The 23,365-nt window shown below is 39.2% G+C and overlaps 1 protein-coding gene across 10 annotated transcripts in view; it reads left to right on the forward strand.

Annotated features, from left to right (window-relative positions):
- htr1fa (5-hydroxytryptamine (serotonin) receptor 1Fa) overlaps positions 1 to 23,365 on the forward strand; it is a 139,896-nt gene that overhangs the window by 36,647 nt on the left and 79,884 nt on the right. Inside the window, exon 3 of one of the 10 annotated variants that reach the window (XR_004632762.1) lies at positions 2,855 to 2,975. The exons of the other annotated variants lie outside the window; for them this stretch is intronic. The gene's annotated coding sequence lies outside the window, so the exon portion shown is untranslated. Of the gene's footprint in view, positions 1 to 2,854; positions 2,976 to 23,365 lie in introns of those variants that run through there. 10 annotated transcript variants of the gene reach the window in all.

Raw genomic sequence — 23,365 nt, forward strand, 5'->3', positions numbered from 1 at the left:
AGAATAACTGAAAAGACATAGATTCAGCTGTTGTTATGAGTTGTGGACCAAGGAAGAGTAACTGATTTGTTATATTCTTAAACACATTTGTAACACCAGAGCACTTTTGCATGAAACAATAAAAAATAAAAAACTGCCACTCTAAAGTGCCACAGCTGCTTGATCCATTGAACCTCTTTTGAGGTGTCTGGATATGAAACTGTCTCAATCATTGATGGTGTATTACTATGGACACACCTCCATCTGCTCCCATGAAGTGAAGTCAAAATACAGCCTCTTTGGATGTTGATATATTGCCCTGACACATACTGCGGAGCAAAGGCGTGAACAGAAATGATTTGGCAGGTGGAGATGCATGATGTAACACCCCTCGGCTCACCAAAGCGGACTATCTGATAAAAGAGCAATGGTCTTTCAGGTCAGTACGGTCCAAAGCAGAAGAGTTTTTTGTGTTGGGGTAAAGCAGCCTCTCGCTGTCATGGGATGTTTAGTAAATCTTTTATTAGGGTACTTTTTTTATTTATTTTTTTACGTCATATCACACCTTTCCTCCTCCAATCTCCTAACCAAGTGTTTTTCATCCTTTTTTGAGCCATGGCACATTTCATACATAAAAAAAATCCTGAGTCACACCGCCAACTAAAAGTTTTACAAAATGACACATTTAGTCTCTCAATATATTGATCTATTTATCTGAGAGAGGGACTCTCGCTACTTCTTTAACTGTGTCAGGGCGAAGCATCTCATTTACAATAGCTTTTGCAGGTAGTGTAAATGTCTCTGAAACAATGTGTGGCTTTTTTGATTTGGCCACGAGTTCAGCTACTGAGTAGCTAGCTTTGAGAGCTCTTGCAGACACCGTTGTAGTTTTTCTCATAAAAGTTGCCTTTTCGACCACCCTTATTACGCTCTTCATCCGGGTTAGAATTTTGTCCAGGGACCAGTTTGGAGTTTTCATCTTTCCTTTTTGATTATCCATCGCTTTTGTACGCCTACGTCTTGTCACATACACCTCTCGTGTGCATCCTTAATTCTATTGTCTTAAATTAACAAGGTCATTAGTGTGCTTTATTGCCACCCAGTGGGTGGGGAGCGCAGGTCATTACATGGACGAGGACTGAATTACTCTGCCAGTCACTACACTGCAGGCACAGATGCACTCCATGGCAAATTGTTTGCAGTATATGAATAATACTTTTTTTGGAATAATTAAGTGACATTTGATAATGTCCCACGGCACACCTGACGATCTGTCACGGCACACTAGTGTGCCAAGGCACAGTGGTTGAAAATCACTGTCTTAACCCATTTAGAGTGCTTCAGGAGCACAAATTATCTACATAGCTGCCAATCAAAAAATTGCATCTCCTTTTTCTAAGAGCAAATAATTATTTAACATTAAATAACTTCTATATTTTAAACTAAATTTCTTGTATTTTATTCTTCTGGTTTGACCACTATGAAGCCTATGCGGAAGTGTTATAAACTGAAATTCATGGAGTGTCCGCTTGAGGCTGGCTGCAGAAACACCGGAAACCACATACACACCAATTCAAAAAGAAGGTCCTCGCAGCATTAATAAACATGTTTATAGCCTGGTTCAAAAAAACTGTTTGGGTCTGAATAGCTACTTTCTCTTTCGGCACACACTGTACGAGGGGTGAATTTTTTTCTAATGCAACGGTTCAGAAGGTATTAAGATTACGAGTTTTGCCCATTTAAGACATCACAGACTTGACTGACAAGCGGGAACACTGTAGCTGTTGGCGAGGAGGCTCAAACCCCACCTCTTTACCTCACACTACCTTGACAGCAGTTAGGTTGCATTCAGCATTTCCAATATGGCACCTGCCAACGATTGGCTTCAAAACAGCGCCCAGGAACAGATGGGTACATCATGGATACTACGTCCATTAATAATAAAGTCTATGGGTTTGATCCATGTTCTATCTGTTGTAATAGAGGAGGTTGCCACATGGAGAGTGCAAAGTTTTGGCTTCTCTTCAGGGGAGCTGTTGAGCTGTCCATGTTTTTCAACAAGATTGTGGTCTCAATGTAATACCTACAACTCTACATGATCTACAAATGCAAACATTAGTGTAAAGAAGGACTTTTTCTACAGTTCTACACTTTTTCTTCTTAATGCTTGCAGACATGCAAGGTGGAGGAGAAGTAATGTGTTTGTGCCCAGGCACTTTGACACTGAGTGGTGCTTTCAATGTTTCAAAGATAAAAAGAGGAGAAGTTCTTTAGTGAACATTATGCTCACACTCAGGGCAAGATAAAAAAGGGAGAGATAGTACAGAATTCCTGTGAGAATAAGAAGGTGATTGAACATAGGTGAAAAAATGGGTAAACTTTAGTTGAAATAAATCCTGAATGTTCCCTTTTGTTTCCATTAGTAGTGTATATTCTTTACATTGTGAATGTGCAAAGCCCAACCAGGGCATGTGAACATAACAGTTGAATAATTTGGTCATAACACAACAATTATTTTGGCTTTGTTGTTGTTAGATTTGAGGACAAGAAATTATTTTCCTAAATTCCCACTTTATTGCTGTAAAAAATGTTAGCTGTAGGCTAAACTAGCTAAAAATGGATCTCAAAAGCAGTTACGCCATAATCTCTTTCAAAAGACTGAACAATTACGACATGTGAACAATTAAGCAAAGGACAAGCTTTCTGGTGTGGGAAGACATCTGTTGTAGTCTGCAGGGTGTCATATAACAGCATTTCTGCAGGCAAAGAGAAAAAGAGTGTGGAGAGAACAAGAGACAAAATGCATCAGCCATATTGCAATCCCGAAAACACATCGACTATCGTCTGACATTACAGCTTTTGTTCATCTCTACAGACAGGCATCTGGATACATCTCTAAGTCCTGGGCTGGAGACATCATCTAAAACTTCAGCACCATTCCTTCTTTTGAGGTTTTTAATCAGGCTGGGAACAATGACCACATCTGGAAAATAAAATCTTGGTAGCATGAATGCTGAATGATTACAGCTACATCAGACAGGAGCTAAAAAGACTGAGGCTTGTTTCCAATATCATATTGCTGCTGAATCTTCCTTCATCACAAATGCATACATTGCCTCATCTACATGCATCATGGGAACAGCTGAGTTTTAAAAATGAAACTATACAAGATTAGCTGCATCTTTTGTTCACTGTTTTTCAAAGCAAATGCACCCAATTGATGGATCAAGATCTTTATAACTCACTGTTTCTGAATTCAGCTCTGCATACCCAGGGTACCTGTAGGTGATCTGGCTCCATCAATGCTTACTAAAGAAATTAGTAATTAGTGGTAAAACAAAGCTGTTTAAAGATTGGTGTTCCTAGCATATGGTCAATACAATCAACAACAGCAGATCAGCATATCTTACAAACTCAGAGCAGACTATGATGTGAGAAAAGTATGAAGAAGATTAACGCATGCTTCAGACATCAGCACAGCTGCAATGCACAAAGAACTTTCATAAAATTCTGACAGAAAAACAGCTTGTAATATAATTAGGCTTTTGATATAAATTTCCCATCATTAGAGTACGATAGATCCGACCACAATAAGTGTAATGGAGCTATTAAAAACAAATATGAAAACATGATTCTACATGATTCAAAGTGGATCTTAGAAATACAAAAAGTACAAGACTTCCATCCTTCTGTTGGTCTCTGTTTTAGGATTATATCAGTACAACATTATGAATGCCTTTTAATGAATATATTTCATAGAAAAAGTCAAATAGACAAACTGATGCTAGTTTTTCCCCTGCTCTGCACTGCAAAAAAATCTTACAAAGTGAAATTGTCTCATTTTTAGTCAAAATGTCTTATCCCACTTAATTTAAGATACATTTACTTAACAAGTAACATTTGAGCAACATAGAGGGACTTGTTTTAAAATAATGCATATTAAATATCGTGTTAGGTCAAACTATCTTGAAATGATTTTGTTTTGAGTTGTAATTTAGAAGAAACAAGGTTTATTTTACATTTCATCAAACTGAGATCTTATTTGTAGAAGACAGATAATCTTGATTTAAGACAAACCCTTTACTTGATTTAAGTAAATGTTATTGGAGAATCTATCAGAAAACAGCTCCATTGATGAAAGAAAGAAAGAAAGAAAGAAAGAAAGAAAGAAAGAAAGAAAGAAAAGTTGTTTTTTTTAAGGGTGGGTTTCAGTTTTCAGGCACTGTTTCTTCTAAATCAGATAAAAATATACATCCTCAAACAACATGCACACAATGAATTTTTGAGCATATTTTTGAGCATAGCTGGCTTATCCTAAAAAACAACATGACTGAATATTAGTATATCCAGCTCACTATGAGAAGACATATCTCAAAACGCTCAAATTAAACTTTGTAATCTTATTTCAAGTACAAGATGGTCTTAAACCTAGAGAAGTGCCGCTATAATACAACTCAAACTAAGGTGAATATATCTCAAATGAAGAAGTTGACATGAAATGTATTTTTGAAAAAATCTTTTTTTGAGTGAAAAATTACTAATTGTTATCATTCCTGGCTTATTCTGAGATACTGAGCTGTAAAATACTGGTAAAATATTGCTTAAAATAAGTTTTCCCTGCTAATTTTAAGATCACAGTTTTCTAAATATTTCTAAATATATATTTTCCAGTGTGTGATCAACTGTCTGATTGGTACGTTGGGTTCAAATTCTTCAGACTGATCCTCTATCCCAAACATGACCTGTTCATGAGAAGGTTTGGCATTCAGCATAAGTCGCCGTGGTGATCTAATGTTTAACCATCTGTATTACTGCAAACCCAGAGTTATTCCCTGCTGAAATTGACAAAGTCAAAGGTCATCACAGCTGCTTTTAAGTACCACTGAAAAATGTAGGATATTGTATAAACAAGGTTCAAAAGGACGTCTGCTTTCCATTCTGACTTACTGATTGAATCTGTCCAATCCAAGCAGCAACCTCGGAAAATATGAGTCCAATGCGGAAGTGCTAAAAAATTGAGTTTATCAAGGATCCGCTTGAGGTCTTCCGGAAGTACCGGAAACCACATACACACCAATTCATAAAAGCCGATCTTTACAGCATAAATAAACATTTTTACAATCTGGTACAAAAGACGAGTGTAGTCTGGATAGCTCATTTCTCGTTCGGCACACACTGTAGGGGGGGTGATTTTTTTTCTAACGCAGCAATTTCAAAGACATTGAGATTATGAGTCTTCCAATGAGAGGCACAGCTGCCTGCGGGAACACTGTAGCTGTTGGCTAGGAGGCCCAAAGCCTGCCTCTTAACGTCACAATCGCTCCACAGCAACAATATGGCTGCAGCCGCCGATTGGCCTTAAAACAGCGCTTCAAAAACGGATGGGTGACGTCACGGATCCTACATCCATATTTTATACAGTCTGTGGTCCAATCCCAGGAAATAATTACGGCTAGCCTAGAGGTTTGGTAGGGTAGAACGGTGTTTTGCTTATTTTGATTTGTATCTAAGCAAATGATTGGAGGTATTTTTAAGCTATCCACACCTATGAGGCTCATTTTGCATGTACAATTCTCTTTTGCAGAAGAGCAGGTGCAGGGACAAGTATGATGGAAATGAGGATTCTTTTGGGATTGAGAAACTTGAATTCTTCAGAGATAAAAAATGACAACACCAAATCAACCAAAAACATTGTCTCCTTGGTGAACAAAGGGAGAAGTTGTTTTATTCTCATCAAAGTCTGTGTTGATGTTCAAAAGAATGTTGAATTAAGCTTGCACCTGCATTCTTGTGATAAAACATTTAGCTGAGAGAATTTAGCCGTCAGTCATTTAAAAACTGTAAAATTTGTTCAGCCGTGTGAAAACAGGGAAGAAAATGTCTCCGTCTATAGCTTACAGGTTGATATGATTAGTTCATCTTTTCAGGTGTGCTGATATAGGACCGTGTCCAGGACTTTGTGTTTCTAGTGTGTCTGCGGCCCTGACAGAGGCAGAAACACTTGAGAGCACTTGATTTACAAAATGAGAATAAGCTTAAGGCTAAGAGTGCAGAAGACTTTGAAGTGCAAACGAGGAGCGGAGGAGAAAAAGAAAAGACATTTTGAAGTTGAACACATTTTGAAGAGAAAAAGAATGAGGAGAGTGGAGCTAAATGTTGAGAGTAAGGGGAAAAATCTTGCACCTGATAATGAGAAGAATAAAATGATTGAAGTTGACAAGGGAATATCAAAGGCAGAGTGCGACTAATAATCGTACTGACAGTTACAGAAAAGAAAAAAAACCTTTTTAGATTTTCTTTAACCATCTTTTTTATTGATCTAAGAACAAGGTCAGCAAATGTGCTGTGACTTGCCTCTCCCACTGCATCAGATCTATAGTTGGATCTCTCCATGTGGCAGCGTGGTTTTGTTTAACTGGCTTTGGTCGTCTTTGTTGTTTATTTTTACACCTTACAACACATCTCACACTCACTTGACAAACGAAACTGACGCACACACACCTCACCCCCTTTGTATTCCTCTGACCATGTATTCTCTTCTTTTTGCTATGTCTTGGGAGCCAGGTCATGACACAACATTTAACCTCACTGGAAATCACAACAGACTCAGTAGAGTAATGGATTTTCTGTGTGGAGTTCTTGCTGTGCCTGCATTAGGGTGTGACTTAACAGTTTTAATCATGACATGATATGAGACTGTTTCTTTGGACAAGGATAAAATGTTTTCCTGAAATCCAAGTCTGCCACAATGCAAATTTGATATGATTCATTTCAGGGGCTTACATTTCAGACAATATTATGTACCCATTTAACACAGTTACATTTCACCAAAGGAAAAAGCAAAGCAGTTTTGATGTATTGTGACAATTTTATTGCTGAGATGTTTCTGACATTTTAATGGAAAACACAGACAGTGTTTCACTGCAAAATGACACATCTTTCATTTTGAAATGAAAATGTTTTTAACATTAAAAGCCACTAATTACCCTTAAATTATGAACATAGTCATAGTCAGTTACATATGCTTCTGTTAGACATGATGTCCATCCATATGTAGTGAAAGTGACTCAGTCTGTGTGTCACTTCATGTGTCATATTACCTTTGAATTGACTGTACGGCCTCTGTGCACGTTTCACTAAAGTGCTGTCTCGATGGGATTGAATATTTAGCCTTCAAATTAAGGGGTAGCTCTCAAAAACCATCACTTTTGATAACACTGTGGGGCCTCATGTTTTTACAGATTGACATTAAATGCCAGATGTTATATTCATCCCTCGTTTGGAGTTGTGGTTCAGCTTTTGTGGAAAAGGTTAGTCAAAGGTGCTGAGCAGGCAGGGGCATATACGGTGATGCTAATATTAGCATGGGGGTCCATACTGTTGTCTCTTAACGTTATCTGCATAGTGCATGTGTTTTGTCTGTTGACCAGTCTTTTCCATACAGTTGATTTATGCCCATGAGGACGGTAAATACCATATCTTCTTCTTCCTCTTTATCTTGGCTAGCTTGGGCCAGCATTGTTTGAAGTTAAGGATGATGCGCAGCGCACCTGGGCGGAAACTATGAAACAATCTGGGTGTCATGATTGATGACCAGCTAACCTTTAGGGTTCATGTTGCCTCGATTGCTCGGTCCTGCCGTTTTGTCCTCTATAACATCAAGAGGATCAGACCCTACCTGACAGAACACGCAACACAACTCCTGGTTCAGGCTCTTGTAATTTCACGCATTGACTACTGCAACTCTCTACTGGCAGGCCTCCCTGCATGCACAGTTAAACCTCTGCAATTGATCCAGAACGCAGCAGCACGTCTGGTCCTCAACCAGCCTAAGACAGCTCATGTCACTCCCCTGCTTATTTCGCTACACTGGCTTCCAGTTGCAGCTCGCATCAGCTACAAAACTCTAATCATGACTTACAAAGCAGTAACCAAAACCGCTCCAGTTTACCTGGAACCCCTCATCCAGGTCTGCTGCCCTTCTCGCCCGCTACGCTCAGCCTCTGAAAAGCGCTTAGTGCTTCCAGCACATAAGGCCTCAAAATCACTAGCTCGACTCTTCTCTTCTGTTGTCCCTAAATGGTGGAATGAATTGGCCAACTCCATTTGATCTGCAGAGTCCCTCTCTACTTTCAAAAGACAGCTAAAGACCCAGCTCTTTAGGAAGCACTATGCACTTAGCTAGACTGTTCTCCACTGTTGTCCCCAGTGGCAGATCATGTCTTCACACAGTCCTGCTCTACTCTGGGAATCTGTGTTCAGCTCTTGAGTGACCCAGCACTTGGTACTTTGGTAATTATTGTGGTGATGACAAGTTAATTGTTGATGATGATAATGACAGGTCTTTAATTGTTTGGTTGCTTCATTGTAGATGTTACTTATTTTACTTTTTTAAAAAAAAAAAAAAAATCCTTACTTCTGTGCATTGCCTTTACACTGCTTGGCAGAACCTGCATCCAAATGGACTTGAAACACTTTGTTACTCTTACTGATCTTGTTTCCTCTTGTCTAGATCTTTGCTTGTGTTGTTCTTTTTCTCGTATGTACGTTGCTTTGGATAAAAGCGTCTGCTTAATGACATTGTAACAAGGAGTTACTTAATAAAAGCGTCTCTTAAAAGCGTATGACAGTGTATCAACGTTTTGACTCTCCATTGATTTGATTGGTTCATTGTTCAACCAACCCATGGCCCGATCAAGATCTAGTGATTTGATTGGAGTGCTATACCCCTAATTGTTACTATGGCTTCCTCACACCAGACACACTCATTAGGCAGTCCCTCCAGGAAGTTGCGATTTCGCGATCGCAACTATCAATGCAAATTCAACCAATCAGCGCGTTTTTTTTGCGGCCTTGCAATTTTATACAATCACCGCAACTTTCCCGCAAATTTGACCAATTACCTTAACCTCAGCCCCTGTACGTCATCGGTTTTGTCATCAATTTCACTTCCTTAAACGTAAGTCCTCACTTGATCGGCACTTTTCAACAGCAAAACATGCACAGAGAACGGGTGAAGAGAGGGGACAGCAGGCAGGACAAGTGACGATGACAACGTTATTATTTATAGATTGAGGTGCACAGTGTTCGCTTGGTCACCTACCTGCAGCAGGTGTGCTTTATGAACCAGCTCTCCCTCCTCCATGCATCTGTCTCATCTTCATTGAGGTGTGTGTTAGTGACACAGACACATCCACGGGGCGTCAGTTTACTATTTAAGGTACTACTATTTGAGGTTTGACATTGTTGCCGTGGTTACCGTAAAAAGCTCGGCGTCTACAGCTTGATTTATTCTAGTTTGGTGAAACATCAGACACATTTAGTAAGTTTTGATCAACTCCTTGTAGTCAAAGATGCAGATTAATTTCAGAGTGCCGTGAACTGCCTGTCAAGTGCCCGTCACTACGAGGTGCATTCAGGGACCGTCGTAAATATGAAATACAGCCCTTTCATGGCATTTTTCTGTGAATCAAGAGAATCAAAATACAGTCACAGTGGTCACATCAAGAATGTTTTCTAAAAACAACTGTAATTTAGTGTATTTACTTGCCCCTGAGATGTTATTGGGGGAAAAAAGCAAAAAAAAAACGCAACTTTCACCGCAATTTTTTCAATAAGCTGCCGCAAAATCAGGCTTTTTGGGCCGCAACAATCACAAAAAAATCCCGCAAAATCCTGGAGGGACTGATTAGGTTGCTTGGTGACTCTGAATTACATGTGTGATTGTAAATGTGATAAAGAGCAGTTTTCAGTCTTTGTGTGTCAGCTCTTTGATTGATATGCATCCTGTCCAGGATGTACCTCTCCTCTCACCCAACGGCAGATGGATTGGCTCCGGCCCTTCTGCAACCTTCAACAGGATAAGCACTATAGATAACAGACGGATGGATATGCTTGAATGTTGCAATCTACCACTCTATCCTTTAACTGTCAAGGCAACATTCTTCAAAGCTCAATTTCTTGCAACAACAACAGGCCACTAAGAAACTGAAAATCCAAATTGGTTTGAAGAATATGTCAAAACAGCCAGAGGGAGAAAAATGCAGACATGGTTATAAATAAATTAAATTGCTGGTATTACAGCTCCCCTCATTGATCCACAACTCCATACCAAAAGCATCCAAGATTGTCCTCTCAAGGACATTTCAGGACATGCTCCTTTACCTTCTGTCATAGTTTGACAAAAGGTAAAGAGGAAGTAGTAGGACAGGTATATAAGACAAGATAGATAATATATTAGTATTGATTATTATTATTGTATATAATAACATCTGTGAGATGAAGGTAGGACAAACTAACGCTGGACTCTGGGGATGTTCAGATCTGGTGTTAACATGCATCCTGGGTGATCTGCTAAGTGAACAGCTCTTAGTTCAAGCATTTACACTTCCAATCCAATCCAATCCACTTTATTTATAAAGGACATTTTTAAAAACAATGAAGTTTAGGAAAGTGCTGCACAGTGAGGTAATATAAGCTAAAACACACAGAACAGGAAATGCTGTCAGAAAAAGAAATAGAATAAAATAAAAGAATCCTAATAAAACCCTTTAAAAAAAAAAAAGTAACCCCCCCAAAAAACCCTTGCTCCATAACTGTAACTATGTGGTAAACATTTTAAATCTGTTCCCTCAACCTTAAAAAGTTTGGTTTGACTCATCTTGGTGCCAACCCTTAACCATAGCACATGGGCTCAAACACTTTTAGTTGCACAGATCAGAAAACTCATATTTGTGAATGTCTGGCTAAACATATTCATCTGTAGTTTGAAACATACAATCTAGACGTCTGACTGGACATTACTTCTTCTTACTGTTATGGAACTCAAAACTAGCCAAGGAACCAGACTATTTTATTTTCCCATGCAGACACATCTTGTACCCCTTCCATGAAGAAAGATTTCCCTTTTACCAGATAACAATAGGTGTGTTAAGACCAAAGCAAAATTAATTGTCACAAGAGAAAGTCAGTTGCAGGACACAGACAAGCAAAAGTTCAAATCGTTGGTGTAATATCTCCAGTGTGAAAAAGTTCTGGGACAAGTTTCCTTGACAATGTGTTGCCAAAAGCCAATCAGTGGATGTGGATTCATATTTTGTAACAACCGTTCAACCCATTAATTGCAATTGAATCACTCTGTTACCTTGTTTAGTTGGGGTCATACTGTTGAAGTAAAGAAGAGTGCAGCCTCAGTTTGACTTTTTACAGTGAAACTGAGACTCAGCCAAAACAGATGCAGAGGCACTATTTTCTTTTTGTCCGATCACCATGCAGTAGAGCACTGTTGGGGCACTTTTGCACACAACACAAGATGACTGTCTAATGTTGAACATACTTTACTGGCAAGCATTACAGTATTATGTCAGACATTTGCATGTTGTTTTAAATATATAAGCATTACAATCTTGATGGTTTTTGAAGTATCCATCTTCAAAGTAGAGGTAGTTTTTAACATTTTGTGGAGTAGAAAGTTCAAGTTTTCTTCAAACATTTAAATGTTTTGTTGTTTTAAACTTCTTCATTACAATTTGAATCAAAGTAAATTCTTGTAATTAGTGCGTGGCGGATTTCCTTCTACCGGTTTAAATCTACCAGGACTGTCACCTCCCCTGCAGCAGCCACAACGCTGTCTAGATAACAAGTGCTGTGTGTTTGAAGGTGTTGCTGGTATAATTGTGAAAAGCATCAGCAAGGAGAGGAAATGAGAAACCAGCTGTCATTCTCAGCAACACTTGCACATCTCCCATCAGATCAGATCTCGAGATGTGGTTTCCTGCTGTTGTGCTGTGACAGAATGTCACTCATTCCCCTGGTTATCATCTTTTAAGTAAAAGGAGGAAGCACAGGGGTGGGCAGGCAGCGATCAAGATTAATCAACGATTTGTGTAGCTGTGAAATGCTCTTACTTATTAAAAAAAACCCTCATCCTTTGCCAAATACCAAATACTGCATTCAGTTTTAGGACACATCATTCAATCAGCTGGATTTTTCACATGCTGCTTTTATTTCAAGCTGGCAAAGAATAAGCCCTGTTTTTCATTTGAGATCTGCACTGTGTGGATTTTTTGGGGATTGGAGAGGAAATCATAAATAGTAATCTGTTTGGTCTTGGACAACTTTAAAAAAAAAAAAAAAAAAAAAAGAATTCAGCTACAGTCAACAGGAAAACATGTCCTGTTTCTATTTATTTCAGATCCCTGCTAAGTTAGGAGGCAAGTCACAGATAAGAAAAGTTTTATTTGTAGCTGTCAGGGAAGGTTTTTGTTTTAATGCTTTGTCTCCCCCTTATCCCCCTAAACCTTATCTCCTCCTGAGGGGATGTTAAAACAAGCATTTCTCTTCATGCCCCTTACTTTGATGTTTTACTTTATGGTCATTATTTAAATCATCATCAGGAAGTCTTGCATCCTTCCAAAAAAAAAAAGCACGAAAAAAAGGAAACCGCAACATGGGCTTAAGACAGTAAAAACAGCAAAATAACAGCATCACAAGAAAAATTGTATCCCATTTTAAAGCTGTCAGGGAAGGTTTTTGTTTTAATGCTTTGTCCCCCAATGGTAAGATCCTACATATATATGTGACCTCTGTGTGCTGTTTTTATGTTTTAATATTATTCTAATAAGTAGAACTTGTGTGAGAAAAGAGTACATTTGAATCAATGAGAATCAAATCAAATACTTCACTTGAATTCAGAGGTAGTTTAGCCTTCCAAGGTCTTATTCTCACTGCATATGTGCTTGAAATGCAAAAGAAAAAGGGCTGGACCCTCTTCGTTCAACTGTTGCTGTGGATTCGTGTGGCCAGTATCAGTAAAAGATACCGAAAGATAATGCTGATTTCACAATTCTAATTTATTTAAACTACCTCACTGCGAAACAAAGAACCTCTGCATTTCTAAAACACCATGCAATAATTATCCTCATTCATCCAACACTTTAGAGACTTGCGAGTTTTAATTAATTTGATGTTCCTCTCTGGCAAAAGCAGGCAAGTGTGTGCCGTGTATTACCTGCTAAATGATGGGAGCATCACATAGTGTGCCATGGGTATTATTTTGTCACTGAGTAATTTCTGCTTTAAAAAATATATAATGCTTGAAGCAGAAATACCAGCATTTTATTGCTATTTTCAGGGTATTTACTGGAACTCATTTAACAGTATGGTACGGTACTATAAATGGTAAATTACTGAAATCCATAGTGGGCTCATGGTCATTTAGATTAGATTAGATTCAATTTATTGTCATTGAGAATGTAACAGGTGCAAACAAGCAATGAAATATAGATAGCGTCTTACCAGAAGTGTTTAGCAGTAAGGTAAATAACATGAATATACAAATATGACTGATGAATAAATATGATATAATATGTATCTACATGAATGACTAGACTATATATGTACAGTAGTGCAATAAGGATTAAAAGAGATATACATTTTCCAGTTTTTATATTTTACAGTTTGTGCAGAATGAATGAATGAATGAATGAATGAGTGAATGAATGAATGAATGAGTGAATGAATGAATGAATGAATGAATGTACAGGATGGAAAGTGCAGTTAATGGTGCAGTCCTGAGGTAGTTCGTAAGCATGTTTATGTGAGTGAAGGGTCGTCGGGGGACAGAGTACATTTAACGGTATGTAATGCTTATTTTACTGTTATTTTAAAAATATTTCAAATTCAGCTTCTTTTGCATTTATCCTAACACAGAAAACATGATAGAATAAATATTTGATCAGATATGAAGTTTATCACAAGTCCTATTTGTTCAGCAAAGCACAAAGAATGCTTAAACACAAACATAAACATTAGAAGATTTCGGTCCAAACTAACCTTATCCCCCCCTGAAGGGATGCTAAAAAAAACATTTCACTTCATTCCCTTACTTTGATGTTTCACTTCATGCTCATTATTTTAATCATCAACAGGAAGTCTTGCATCCTTACAAAATAAAAGCACCAAAAAAAAAAGGAAACAGCAACATGGGCTTAAGACAGGAAAAACAGCAAAATAAAAGCATCCCAAGAAGAATTGTGTCCAATTTTAAAGCTAAAATTTAACTTAGTAACTTAAAACAACCTTTACTACAATCATAAACATAATACTACAGGTTGAATTAAAAAATATTCTTAAGTTTTCTAGAATCACAGTGTCACCATAGACTGTATAAAATATGGACGTAGGATCCGTGACGTCACCCATCTGTTTCTGAAGAGCTGTTTGAGACCAATCGTCGGCCGCAGCCATATTGCTGCTGTCGAGCGATTGTGACATAAAGAGGCAGGCTTTGAGCCTCCTAGCCAACAGATGCAGTGTTCCTGCAGTCAGCTGTGCCTCTCATTGGAAGACTCCTAATCTCAATATCTATCACACTCGTCTTTTGTACCAGGCTGTAAACATGTTTATTTCTGCTGTAAAGATCAGCTTTTTTGAATCGGTGTGTATGTGGTTTCCGGTACTTCCGGAGCCAGCCTCAAGCGGATTCTTGATGAACTGCAGTTTTTAGGACTTACGCATTGGACTCATATTTTTAGACTGGAGGTTGCCGCTTGAGTGTCACTTGAAAATGTATTTTGCACCCATTAATGTAAGCTTCACAACAGTAACATTGAAAAAGAGAAAGAGAGAGCAAATTGTTGGAAGTGTCTTCACCTTTTAAGAAAAAAATGAGTATTGTAAGCAATTTGATGAGTGAAAAAATGTGGCTTATGGCTTCTGTTTTCACCCATTTACTGTTATTTAACATGTGGATGCTTAATATTTAACAGTAATTTACAATTAGTTTAAAAAATTGTATGATACCATTGTGAATCAACTGTAAATTTACAGACAATACTAATATGAATCATCATATGTACCAACTTAAAGCACTGCTGCAGGTACATAATGAATTGTGAATATAAAAAACGATTTGATTTCGTGCAGTGTCGTCCCTGCTCTATTCACATCAGATTAATAGCAGTTGTCAATCTCTTTCTATCACATAAAATGATGCTATGAAATCTGCTGAGAATTGCCTGCTAGTCAATAAACAGCCTTCCAACCTTAATGAAGAGAAATGAATTTTATATTAAAAATCAACAGGCAATTATAAGCATCATTAGAAGGTTACTACACGGTCTAACTTCTGGTTGTTGCATGTCTTTTGTAAATAATACCAAAAGATTGAGCAATTTATCCGCATTGACTTTAATGATGTCTCATTAACTTGTAAGACCAGAACAGCTCCTGTTAAGAATGGAATCTGCAAAGGGCCTGTGTGATGTGCAAGCAGCAGAGTGTTGGAGAGGAAGAAGGGGAGGTTAGGAGTGAAGATATTGTCCCTGTAGTAGGCCTGCACCAGGGTTTTTATGGGCTCAAACCATAGGGAGTTTGAGCCAGCAATTAAAAGAATGAAGCACCCAATCAGCAACCTCCTGTGGTGAAAAACAAAGCCAATGGGGAAATGTAAAAAACTGCATTCTTGCAAATACCCACTTAAGGCTGGCTCAAAAAGATAAACAAACAAACAAACAAATAAAGACTACTAGGCCCACTTTTGAAATGCACATTTTATAGCATCATGTCAATCAGGAACAAACAGTCTACAAAGCTCATTTCTTATTCATAACAGCTGTATTTGTTGAAAGTATAACCTCAATTAAATGAAATCTTAAAGTTATGGTGTATAGTTGCTTTTTAGTGACAGGTGGAAGCTGCTGGCTGCCCCTCTAGACATCCCCTCAGTTTACAGTTATTTCACTGAACCTCTCAGCTGTGTCTACGTTTTTGATGGGATTTCTCATCCCAAAAATTGAACTATTATTACGTCTGTGGGGTTTATTACAATTACTGACTGTCCAAGATGCCTGGGCTGGACCTTTTTTTGTCAAGTGAAACACTAGCAATACTTTTAGTGTTTGTTACTGCATCTGGAAATTCTCTCTCAGGTACTTGGTAGTTAACCGGTGACATCCTCACCAGACTCGATCAGCAGATGCTTACATACTAAACCAAGAAAAAAACAAACTCATAAAATTATTATATTGGTGTAGCGGTTGTGCTGCATGTTAGCAGGTAAATGTCTGTATTCATCCTGGAACACTGTTCCTTAATTGGTTAACAACTTTATATAGCCACAAGCATGGCTGAAGACTTTCTTCTTGGTATAACTCAAGCGGCAACCTCCGGTCTATAAATATGAGTCCAATGCCGAAGTGCTAAAAACTGCAGTTCATCGAGGATCCGCTTGAGGCTGGCTCCGGAAGTACCTGAAGTCACATACACATGAATGGGAAAAAGCCGATCTTTACAGCAGAAATAAACATGTTTACAGCCTGGTACAAAAGACAAGTGTAGTCTGAATAAATCCGTTCTCGATCGGCTCACACTGCGAGGGGGTGAATTTTTTTCTAACGCAGCAATTTCAAAGATATTGAGATTATGAGTCTTCCAATGAGAGGCACAGCTGACTGCGGGAACACTGTATCTGTTGGCTTGGAGGCTCAAAGCCCGCCTCTTAACGTCACAATCGCTCAACAGCAGCAATATGGCTGCCACTGACGATTGGCCTCAACTGTATACAAAAGTAGACACCCACTGACTTGAGTAAAAATGTAAAAATTGGCCTGATTCTGTTACTCATCTCATCTCCAATGTTTCCCTTGGCATCCGTAAAGTTTCATTTTATGTTGGAATATAATTACTATAGTATCATATTACTATAGTAGTACTATAGTGTGTTTCCTGGAAGCTTAATGAAGTTGTTAAAGAGGTTGTAATTGTCATAAAACATCCATTGCACCAAAGTAATGAATATTACATTTTGAAATCTGTGCTTTAAGCATCCATTACCTAGCTTGCAGCCTTTTCTCTACTTGTATGGTGCAGTGCATTTCCACTAACTGTCACTCAGAGTGACAGTGTGAAATGATGGCTGGAACATTTTTAAAAGCAAACTCAGAGCCTACCTTTTCAGTCTCACTTTAACTGAGTTTTATTCTCTTATCTGATGTGGAATGCCACACAAACAAGGAACCTCTGCATCTCTGCATCACCAGGCTCCTTCCCAATTTATCATCAGGCTATATAACTGCGAGCAGTAGCTTTTGGTCACTTTACTTTGCTTTCTCTGCCATGAAAACAGACAAGTGAGCATCACGTAACACCAGCCTCGTATAGACCCCATTGGTAATGTAATAATGAAAAAGAAAATTAAATATGGGGAGGACAGGAAAGGGTATTATCAGCTGGTAAGTCCTATGTAGAAAAAGACCAAGCATGCAAGGGGTTAAATTTGGAAGTGATGGCACTGTGCACTACCGAGTACCAGCCCACTTGGAGGAAGTAACTGTTAAATAGATAATGTTGCACGTCCAGTGCATTCACAGGTGTAACACTGGGAGAACTCTTTCTCTCTGTTGTTTCTGCAGATCATGTGTGCGCATTTGTCATCAGGCCCTGCTGTGGTTGCCACAGATAAATGATACGTGGGCTGGCCGTACAGATATATTACATACGTATTTTTGGCTGCTTTATTTTAATGCTGACCAGTTTTCATTTCAAGATCATCATCAGTGATCAATGATCTGTTGCTCTCTGCCTCTTGCATCTGATGACCTGAAGCGCTTGACACATGCTCTGCAGGTAATCAAGCAGGAGAGAGGTCATTTAGCGTGTACCTACTTTAAAAATATTGAAGTGTGAGATCTCATCAAAAATGAACGTTCTCTAACTTCTGTTTTCAAAATGTAGTTACAAAGCTGGTTGCTGATGATGTCATTCTGCACTCTCTTAATTCTGCATCATCATGAAACTGTACGTCGATAACAACCTTATTCACAAGGATAACCTGCAAAATCAAGGGAAATATTTTTAAATGGTAGTTATGTTATTATGGGACCATTTATGAAATGACAGAAAAGGAAAAAAAAAAGAAAAAGTGGGGCGCGAGACGCTGTAGTTTGTATAAAGAGAGGAAACTGTCCACTGGAGTGCGTTTCTGTGTGTAGTGGGCAGACAAAACTACAAAACAAAATCATTTTTAAACACTCAAACTTAAAGATGGGGTTGGTAGTCAGATTTAGATACACTTTTGGTTATACTGGTTAAAATGATCTTTATGTCTCGATGGCAATCAATACATAATGTGTTCATAAATAAGAGTGAAAAAAGCTGCTATCTACAGCCAGAGTAAACCTGGGAAAACACCAACCATTCACCGTCATTAGGGTTCAATTTTATGAAACCAATCAAATCCCGTCCTGCTGTTCTGCCCGCCTCTTGTGCCCAGTGTGCACTCCCCGTCCCCTGCCTCTGCTTCCCTGCTTCCCCTGCCTTTACTGACTGCCCCTCTCACTCGACCTCGGGCCTGTCCCCTCTGACCCGATGAGGTGCTTTGCTCAGGACTGTAGTCCGGATCAAAGTCTAAAAAGCTCTCACCACTGGGGCTCTGACAAGCAAAATAATTAATGACATTCAGTAAGTCCTACAGAAATGTATATCGTAGCGTCCGTCTGGACACTGTAGGGATGACAAGCCGATTCGTGAACATGTTGAGCTTAAATAACCGGTCATTGTCGGCCGTGACCACACCAACCAACAAAGCAACAATCAGTGTTTGAATGAATGAAAAACTTCTCCTGCCTGTCTCTCCTCTCTCTCGCTCGCTGTGAGTTATGAGTACTAACAAAAGCCATGTTTGTTTGTGTTTTTAACTTTCACTATAGTAATGTTTTGGTGAGGACCAGTTTTGAATCAGTCACCATCATATGGTTGTGAATCAGCTGCGCTCATGCATGTGAGCGGGGGTGTCGTTTTAGAGGATCTCCGAGGGGAGGGGGGTAGGGCTTAGATGGAGTATTGAGGAAATGCTACATTCAAATTCATGCTAGTTTTCCGTGACTACCAACCCTAGCTTTAAGTTGGAGAAAGAGGCACATTAATGTATAAATGAAATTTACAGTAGAATAAGTTGATCAACGACATAATGTAATATAGAAAAGGTACACAGGTACAGCGTCATTCTCATTCTCTGGGAAACACTGCTCTTTTCACAGTAGAATGAAGAGGGGGTGAGGTGTAAATCAAAGAACTGTCCAAAAACATTTTCTTTGTGGATGCCATAGTTCATGAAAAACAATTTGAAGTGGGCCACTAAATAAGTATAAGGTGTTATAAATGTACCTGTGTGTTGCACACTTGTTAACACTGCAACTGTAAACCAAAAACACACCGCCTCCTGCCCGAGGGATTGACCTCCTGTCAGTATCACAAAACGGAAAAAGATCACAGCCAGCATCAGAAAAAGAGTCAGTCAGTTTTCAGCTCCAGCAGTTCTGGCGTTGTACACAGCCACCCGCCTCTATTAAGCTCCCTCACACAAACACACACACACACACACACACACACACACACACACACACACACACACACACACACAGTGTTTATCGTGTTTGTTGCTTCTACAGAAACACCATGTAAGAAGAGACACTCCAGTAAGTCAGTTGAGTACTGTTCCCCACAACAACCGGCACATTTTATATGCATCAGTGTCTCCTCCCTCTTGAGGCTCTCTGTGCCTCTTCTTCCCACTTAGTCACATGATCAAGTGCTTCCACCATCTGCTTCAGTTCATCTGTACGAAAGCCTGGATCACTACAACACATCTCATTCACGTTTGGGGTGAAAGTCTACATAAAACAAGACTTCTAATATACCCCTAATTTGATTAACATGGGAAATGACAACATTTCTTAACACTTTGTTGCACAGTGATTGAAGGTGCTATTAAAATACATGACAGCACCACATGCACAATGCAACAAGAACTTCAGAGGGTGTAGTGTAAAGAGCAATAATGGCTTTGGCTAGTGAGACAAGGGTGTAAGATGGGTCAAACAAACATACATTTTATGGAGAACACAGGAGTTAAATTCCCGTAGGAAACCTTAAGTCAGTGTTGACTAGGGATGGGAACCGAAAACTGATTCTTTTGGAGAACTGGTTCCAAGTGATTTGATTCCTGGGAATCGTTTGTTTGCATGCCTAACGATTCCGCTTATTGATTCCTCTTACGTTGCAAATGCGTGATGACGTCAACCGCAAGAAGTGTATTTTGGTTTAGAACTTTTCCAACATGGCAACGAGGCAGAAACACTCCAGAGTTTGGCTATATTTCACGTGAAAAGATAATACCAGGGCTACTTGCAACACTTGCAAAGCTTTAATTTCTTCAAAGGGGGGGGAATACTTCCAATATGCAGAAACATTTGTCCACCCAGCATGCAATTCATTTGTGGAAATGTAACGTGTTTGAAGGTGAGTCTCATCCAGGTAAAAGCAGGAGTGGAGCTAACGTCACAGCGTCATCTGCATTTAATGTCGAAGGTAACGATAAACTCCTCCAGGTCCTCTGTTGTGTTTATGTTAGCTCCCTGTTAACCTCCTTTCACCATATGAATTCTCTCCATCTCCTGAAATTACATTTTAGATGACAATGACTGCCAGAGTCATGCAAGCTCAGAGGCTGGCTCTCACACCGGCTCAGAGGCTGCAGCGGGTAGCTCTCATGCACCTCTAGCAACCCCTTTCATCGAGGCAGGGAAGACTAAACTGACAGAGGCGAGGATAAACGAGTGTCACCGAGCAGTGACCAGATTTGTAGTTTACACCCTTTTGCCACTGTAGATGGCTCTGAATTTCGGTAGTTTAATTTGTTACATATTTTCTGTTATCTCCTCAGGTGAAATCTAGAATTATCAGAGTTGCATGTTGTTTTAACCAGTGTAGTTATGTATCATTATTCCCATGTTTTCTGTAGGGAGATGAGAAAGACTCTAAACTCTAAATACCATTCCCCAAACAAACAAAATCCATAAAAACAAACCCATTTGTATTATTTCATTCCTGCATGCAGTGAGAATCGATAAGAGAATCGATAAGGAATCGGATTGTTAAGCAGTATCGATAATGGAATCGGAATCACTAAATTCTTATCAATTCCCATCCCTAGTGTTGACTTAGTTATTCCTCTTACATCAGTGTTGCAGTTGAGTCTGAGTTGAGTCTTTGGTCCCAAGTGTTCAAGTCCAAGTCGAATCACCAGAAAAAAAAATCCCAATTGAGTCCGGGTCAAATCCCCAACATGACTCTGAGTCACAGTTAAGTCCTTTGCCTGATTGGGACTACTGATTTACTCCAAACTGTGCACTGAAAGAAACACAGCAGACTGTTTGGGACCTTTCGGATGTGTAAAACACATTTTATTTATTAACATTTCATTCTGACTGACCTTTTGGTGTGTCTGGAGATTAAATTGCCAATGAAGCTACAGCACTGTGCACTGAGCCTAAATGTGCAGCGTGCCTCTCTTAATGAGGAGATACAGGCATGTGCACACATCAAAGGCGGCTTTGACACCTGCCCTTTTTGCCCTCCAAAGCAAAAGCACACTTTTTTTTTTAATTAATATTTTTATGTTTGCGCACAGCCTGGCCCACCAAACAGATATGATTACTTAACTGAGAATATCAGGTCAGGGGATATGTGATGAAAGCAAATGCGGTGTCCTCTCTTCCATTCTCATTCCTGCTACAGCTGTACGCACCCACGCAGACGTGCATGCACAGGCTCTCTATCAATGAGATGACCCACTGTGAGGCCTGGTTTATACTTCTGCATTGACCCTACGCCGTAGTGGCCGATGTGGTAGGGAGACTTCAGACTAGTGAAACTGAGCGTCTGGGTCCCTCTGCAATACTCTGCTGAAATGTTTGAAAGCAGTGTCATTTATATCCTCATCTGATTGCCTGTTTCAGATCCAGCTAAGTTTTCTGCTGCTTGTCCACAATGGAATATAGCAATTATTTAAAGTTGGAGCTGATATATGTTGCTGTTGATCATAGAGCAATTATTATGAAGAGGAATAGAGAGGAGAAAGTTGAAGTAAATGGAAAGTATGGTCGATGTACAACAATTCCGGAAATGTAAATGCAAGAAATACCATGCTGCCAAGCACACCAATCACAGGGCTTGCGATCTGGGTTGTTTCATTTTGGAGGAGGTGGACATCAGGCTATGTGGGTTGATATAGGGATATGCAGACCTACGGCATGGGCTAAGGTGTCGATTTGACGCATGAGTATAAACTAGGCTTGAGGCAGACATTAGGTCAGGGGCTAAAGTCTGATCATAAATGTTGTTTACTTTATTTTTTTACCGCCTGCGGACTGATTATGTACTGTGTACTAACCTCAGTAAAATCAAGGCAAGCAGGTTCTCTGCACCCATCTCGACCTCGATCATTTCTTGTGCACGCTGCTTTATTCCCACATCCAAATAATGATGTTTATAACGCGGATCAAGTACAGTCGCGATGAAGTGCAGAGGATCTGAATAGATCTCAGTGAAACGTGTGCTGACAGACTCTAAGAGTGAACTTTTTATTGTTTTCACTCCGTGGTCCATCTCAACTTCTTTGCTTAGAAGACGCTTTAGTGCTGCAATTAAAGGAATAATGGATGCAGACATGTTGGCCCTTATCCAGACAAGCTCGTACTGGCCGCGGTTTTTGCTTGCATCATCACAACATTCTGTTTCGGCGGTGTTGTTTCGGTGATAAAAGTCTGCATCCCTAGTTCAAAGTGTGCCTGCCCACAATAGTATTGATACATTTCTCTTACATGCAAGGTAAGGAAACAGTGGAATATGGAGCTTTGTGTCCCAGCCACTTAACTTAGAGGAACAGTCCCAAACCACCATACCAACCCTAATGTTATCTTTATAGCTAATTACCTAATATAATATTTAAGGCAGCCTAAATAAGTTGGCTAGTAGTAGACTCTTAAAATAATGAAGTTGGCTTATGTTAGCTATGTCTCTCCTCTCTCTCTGTCCTTCCTCTCTCCTCAACAACAAAACAAACTTTTTTTCAAGTTGGTTGAAAGAGGCTTTATTGGAATAAAAACAACACATGTTGAATAAAACAGGGAGGACTATAAAGCATCTGACAATTTTTAAATGAATGCTAATGATGTTTTTAAATGAGTGTGTTTACTTGTGAGTGGATTGCCTGTGCTGTGTGTGGCAGCCAGGTACATACTTATGAAAAATGTATAGTGGCCCTGTTGTTGAGCTAATGATCCATGATTATAATAATATTTTTGCAGAAGCCTTACAGTGATGGTTTTGCATGTTACAGCAACAGCATGTATAGAACAATCACATCCCTACCCGTAGATAGCACAAGAGAGTGAAAAGGGAAGAAGTGGCAAAATATTTTTCAAGTTCAAGCACTTAATCAAGCTTTCTTCTTTTTTTTGTTGAGGGAGGAAAGGAAGGGGTTTTAATTGGTAAAATCATATTGATAAATAGTTGGAAGGAAGTAAGAAGCAAGGAACAAATGATG

This window comes from Notolabrus celidotus, chromosome 10 (genome assembly GCF_009762535.1).
Source record: "Notolabrus celidotus isolate fNotCel1 chromosome 10, fNotCel1.pri, whole genome shotgun sequence".
Taxonomy (NCBI): domain Eukaryota; kingdom Metazoa; phylum Chordata; class Actinopteri; order Labriformes; family Labridae; genus Notolabrus; species Notolabrus celidotus.